Below are 6,266 nucleotides of genomic sequence, written 5' to 3'. Positions count from 1 at the left end.
CTGGCAAATGGCATTGACAACCTCAGATGGAATTGAGGGGTCGCCAGGATCTGAAAGATGTTGTCTGGTGAACTGATTGAGGAGTTCTTGATCGGATTCGATGCAGGGCGAGTCTTCCTGTGGGCGACGGGAAAGGGCATCCGCATCCAGATTCTGTCGTCCAGCTCTATATTGCAACTTGAAGGAAAATGTTGAGAGGGCAGCCAACCACCGATGACTTGTTGCATCCAGCTTGGCTGATGTCAGGATGTAGGTAAGAGGGTTACTGTCGGTAACCACAGTAAAATTGGCACCATACAAATAGTCCTGAAATTTTTCTGTCACGCTCCACTTTAATGCTAAAAACTCAAGTTTATGAGCTGGATAACGACTTTCGCTTAATGAAAGTCCTTGGCTTGCAAAAGCAATAGCCCTAAGATTGGAGTCTTGCTCTTGATAGAGCGCTGCACCCAGTCCAATATGGAGCCGTATGGAGAATGTAAGGGCGTTTTGGATCAGCGAACCCCAGGACTGGTGCACTGGTAAGTTTCTCAATCAAGGTAGTAAAAGCAAGTTGACAGGGAGGGCTCCACCGAGAACCAAAGGGTTGCTTTGGATCAAACTGGTGGACTTTTAAGTCAAGGGGTTTTAAATTCTTTCTTGTGGAAGAATATCCACGGGTCAGGTCATTGAGAGGCTTTGCAATGGCTGAATACCCCTTAATGAAACCGCGGTAATAGCCTGCGAATCCCAGGAAGGATCTTAAGGTCTTAAGATTAGTGGGAACTGGCCAGGATTTTAGTGCAGAAACCTTCTCTGGGTCGGTCTCAACACCATTTTCAGAAACAATGTGTCCTAGATATTTGACTGATGTCTGAAAGAATTTACACTTTTCGGGCGATAGTTTCAATCCGTACTCTTGTAGACGGCTCAGCACTCTAAGCAAACGGCTCTCGTGCTCCTCAAGCGTGTTGGAAAAGATGATCAAATCATCCAAAAACACAAGAACCTCTTCCAAATGGAGATCACCCATACACTTTTCCATTAACCTTTGGAAGGTTGAAGGTGCGTTGGTTACTCCCTGCAGCATTCTGTTAAATTCCCAGAATCCGAGAGGCGTAACAAAGGCTGTTTTTGGTTTATCTGCTTCATCCACTTCTATTTGATAATAACCCGACTTGAGGTCTAGTACCGAAAACCACTTGGATCCAGTGAGTGCAGAAAATGATTCCTCCAAGTTAGGCAATGCAAATGCATCCTTTACAGTCTGCAAATTGAGCTTGCGATAGTCAATACATAGTCGAATATCTCCATTTTTCTTCTTGACAACAACTATAGGTGACAAGAATGGTGACTCGGATTCTCTAATAACACCGGCATCTAGAAGCTCTCTCAGATGTTTACGAACAGCTTCTATATCCTGAGGATGAATTGGTCTTGCTCGGTGCTTGAATGGAGTGTTGTCATGGAGATTAATATGGTGTTTCACATGACTAGAGCAGCCAACGTCCATGTCATGCTGGGAAAAGACGTTGGACATTGCATTCAACTTGGTGGTGATCCTTTCCTTCTATTCCAGAGCTAATGACGATTCCCCAAAGTTAAAAACTAATGGAGAACTGTTGGTCCCAGGCGCTGAGGAACTAGTCACATGCTGCTCTGAAACGATGCACTCATACGCTCCCAGCTCTGCTATGATGGTCGAAGGTTGTATGTAGATGTCTTGCTCCAATTCGTTTCTCACCATCACAGGTACTTGGTAAGGGAAACACAGTGGCATGGCGACAAGACAGCTGCTAACGCACAAACCACCCGGCAGGCCTGAATCTGGATGTTGGACGACAGCATACTGACTTGCTGGGGCAGAGACTTTAGCGGAGCCTTTCAGCAATACGGTGTGGCCAACAGGAATGAGCACAGAGGATTTACTGAGCAGAGTTATAAATCCAAGATGGCCACTGCAGCTTTGTTGATGGGTCACTTGGAGAGTTTCTAATACAGCTCGGTAACTGGATGCATTTGGTTGGAAGGAAGAATTGTCACTTTGCCGAAACTGGTCGTAGAGCATTTCAAGAGTGTTCATGCCAATTAGGACTGAGGTGGGAAATCCTGGTCTGACATCAGGAACAATAAGTGCAAGAGTGGGAACAGTGATAATGCTTCCCACAAAGTCTTTAGGAAAAGTCACTGTAGTTTCAATGTAGCCAAGATATGGAACATTTTGGCCTGCTGCTCCTTCAATATGGAGTAGTGCGTGCAGGGCTTGAACTGGTTGATGGGAGAGATATTCATTATAGAAGGAAACTGGAATGGTCGTAACTTGGGACCCAGTATCCAGAAAACAGGAACCTTGGTGACCGGCGACTTGGACATCAGCAGTACATCTAGATCCTATAAGTCCTTTTGGTACTCTCCTTGATGTAGACTGCAATTCAGAACAGTTGACAGGAAGCTTACTCTTGGCGGGACAAGTTTGTTCCTGCTCAGCCCCTGGGTGTCCCACACCAGGAACTGGAGCTAGTTTAAATGATTCTTTTCAGATGAATTTTGTCTCTGCCACTTCTGCTGCCTGTCTTGAAACTGCTTTTTCTTGGCACTAACCAGTATTGGGTTCGGATCAGAATCACACTGAGGCTTAATGTGACCATCCTCCCCACAGCGAAAGCAAAACCCAGGTTTTGGATTGGAAGAAGCTAATTTGGCGTTTCTCCCCGTCTTCCCGGTTTCAGACTGCTTTGAGGCAGAATACGTAACTACTGGCTGATATCTGTTGGCCTGACTGGCATTGAGAGCGTTAAGCTGTTGTTGAATGACTGTCATCTGTTGTGAAAGCTCCTTGGTGAAATTTGTTATCGCAGTGCACAAATTTAGTTCTTCATCCGGCCTATTTACAAATTGAGCATGAGTAGTTACCTTTTGTTTGGTTCCTCCAGTTCAGCAAAATATGGTGGACTTGATTTCCTTTGTTTAAGTTGAAGTTCTGAAATCAGTCCATTGTCCCAACACCCTCTGCAGAATTGAGCCAATAAGCGTTTATCCATATCTCTCTCAGATACTCCTCCTCTCCTCACAGCACATTGCAGTGCCACCTGGAGTCTCTGCAGATACTCAGACGGCTTCTCTCCATGATTTTGATAAGTGTCCATGAACTTGGCGTAAAGTTCCTCACCATCCTGGACAGTGCCATACGCCGACTCCAGCTGCTGCAGATACACATCAGGCAGCGCATCATGACTTAGATGTTTCACCATGTCACAGGCAGGAGGCAGTAGGCTATCACAAATTAGTTTGGTGCGTTGGAGATCAGAGATGGCTGGATCACGCAGCACTAATTCAACACCAGACCGCCAGCTTTCGTAGTCCATTTCATGGGTTGACCTGGGCACTTTACCAGAGAACGGTCTCAGCCGATGGGTAGCATACATAGATGTATCACTGCTCCGGACCACATGCTCCACAACATAGCGCTGCAAATCAGGAGAGTTAAGGTCACCAGGTGCAATTGATCGTCCCCCGGTGCTGTTCATACCAGCACTGTGAGAGGCAGAAGCAGGTGGAATGAGAGATGTTTGTAAGGGAGCATACACTGGACCAAAAGTTCGACTTGGTACAGGAGGAGGTACAGATGGCTCTGGAGGTCTTTTTGGTTGGTCAGCTATCTTTTATTCCATTTTAGGGACATTTACACCAATGGGATGAAGCTGTGCTATAGCTTGTTGTATCTGAGACATCATTTCACCAAGAACCATCGAATAATCTTTTCCAGACATTTTAGCAATTTCTTTCAGGTCAGATAAATAAATATCAGTCTTTGAACCACCCGACTTTGAAGTGTAAATTTGGGATAAATTCTTAATATGGAATTCATTATTTTTATCAGAAATAAATGTATACGGCAGTCGTGAAGACAGTTTTGCTAATGAAGGCCCATCCACTAAGACGGCATTAGGAATTTTTATCCCAAGTCCTTCGAAAACTTCCATCGCAAAAAAACGGACTGGTGAGTCTGAATGAACGGTTTCTGTTGTTATAAAAATGCTAGTTACTGTACAAACCAGCTCCTGGCTGGCTCGCCAAGATGTAACGGGTCTTTGAGACCTGCTGGCCAATATTATGTCATTAATATTAGCTATAATAGGTTGAATAGGTAGCTATGGAAATAAACAACATAGGCTAATTAAATCACAGAAGTCTAAATTCGGCTATAGGAGCTGGTGGTCAGTAACACAGAAACATAATTTTAAATTTGGTGTAGGTACCATGTATTAAAGTGATTAAACAAAATATTTACAACCAAAAATAATGAAAGAAAAAACATAGGAAAAACTAAATATTTACAGACTGCAGTTGAACCGATTATAATCAAGTGCACTTTGAAGTTATTGTTCAAGTAAGATATAACAACAGAAATTACAGCAAATACCACACACAAGAGCAAAAAGAAAAAGAGAAAAAAACTGTCCCAGCAATGTTTGGTTTCTTGAAGACTAACACGACAACCCACAAGAGTTTTATGAGAATTTATATTAATAAGTCCATTGGTTATTGTCCAGGGAAAGGATGTGCATGTGGGACTGAAGCGCTAGTCTATGGAGACGTGTGTTGGGGACAGGCTGCAGACAACCTTCCTACCAGACCAATAGGATGGCTGTTCAGTAGATGCTGCTCAGATGTTAGGCTCCTAGCCATAGTAATTCAGCTCGCCATCATTCATCTCTAGAGAGAGAGAACCTGGCCTGTGGTGCAACAACAGGACCAGTAAATAACAAGGCTAATTTGGAACTAAGTTTGCATTAAACTTTAACTAATTCCACACTCAAATATCATTTCCATGTGTACACAATTCTAAATCATTACAAAATCATTAAATGTACAAGCTACAAATAATAAACATTAAGTGCCTGACAACATAGTCAAAAGTGCAATATTAAAGTTCTATTGCCTGCACAAAGGAAATAATTAATCCAACAGTACATGTAATCTAATTTTCATAATACATGTAAACACACTTAGTGCAAACAACAAATATATTTATAAAGCAACAACAGTGGCAGACTTCACAACAGCATAAAAGGAATCAACTAGAGCAGACAAAGTTAAAGCTAACACTAATGCTAATGTTCAGCTCTGCTAACTTAATATGTTAGCCTCTAGCATGTAGTTCATTCATTCATTCAGATTACTCACCAGTTCCTCTATGTAAACATAACCTGATGGCGATGACGAATTCCCTGCAGCCAGTTAAGTTGTTCTAAAAGTTACAATGATATGCTTAACTTAAAAACATGAATTGAGCACCAGAGTGAATAGTTTGTATGACACAAACCTATCCACAACTGTCGATCGGCTTCCCCACACCTCTGAATGAGGAAGACGCCACAGTCTGATTAAACACCTGTGCTCAATTGCATGATTGGCTAAGCACAGTCAATTGACTGGGGTTACGTGAAGTCGCAGGGCACGTACTCCACACAGGCAATTTAAAGGGACGGGGACAGCAGAACAGCAGAACCAATATACAAACATTTAATATATATTTTGACAGATTTTAACTGTCAAAATATATATATATTTATTTTATTTTTAATATTAAAATATATATTTTGACAGATTTTAACCTGGGTTACAATAGCTTATTTTATTTTATTTCTAACTTATACACTTACATACACCAATTCATTTTAAACTACATGCTTAATACTTTTTATATATTTTTTTATTATTACTGTTATTCTTTTTCTTTCTGTTAATACATATGTGCACTATTTGTAAGCAGCCCAGCTGCAACTGCTTTAGCAATACTAATGTACAGTTTTGTCACGCCAATAAAAGCACACCCTAAACTGAAATTGAGAGAGAGAGAGATCTTTGGTGAATATCCATATGAAAAAAAAAATAACACTATAGTAGTGTATATTTAATACTACAGTATTTTTGATCCATATTATAGTTAAGTACTTCTCTTTAATTCTATAGTTGCTGTGGTAATATAACAACTATAGAAATATAACAAATTACTTTACCCAATACTGTACTAAGTGTTCTACAACTATAGGGTATATTATACTACAATACACTACACTTTACTGTAGTAAAAACTAAATTATACTACAGTATTTATTACAGTTTATCAGTCCACAGTAGTTAATACTACAGTATGCTGTAGCATTGATTAACAAAGTGATGTAAATATTATAACATTATAATGTATACAGTATAATACACTTTACTATAGTATGGTTAAAAAATACTGAAGTGTTTACTATAAATTACTATAGTATTTCTTT

At 40.7% G+C, this 6,266-nt stretch overlaps 1 long non-coding RNA gene across 1 annotated transcript; it reads right to left on the bottom strand.

The window, feature by feature from the left end:
- Positions 1-3,989: 3,989 nt before the first annotated feature.
- Positions 3,990-5,339, bottom strand: LOC122136751. Its single transcript, XR_006154340.1, has 3 exons — positions 5,306-5,339; positions 5,167-5,230; positions 3,990-4,715 (listed from the first exon to the last, which is right to left on the bottom strand). It is a non-coding gene; the product is annotated as an uncharacterized LOC122136751 (long non-coding RNA).
- Between the last annotated feature and the right edge of the window lie 927 nt (positions 5,340-6,266).

The sequence above is a fragment of the Cyprinus carpio genome, chromosome B3, assembly GCF_018340385.1.
Source record: "Cyprinus carpio isolate SPL01 chromosome B3, ASM1834038v1, whole genome shotgun sequence".
Lineage (NCBI taxonomy): Eukaryota > Metazoa > Chordata > Actinopteri > Cypriniformes > Cyprinidae > Cyprinus > Cyprinus carpio.
This window is presented reverse-complemented; position numbering and strand designations above follow the sequence as displayed.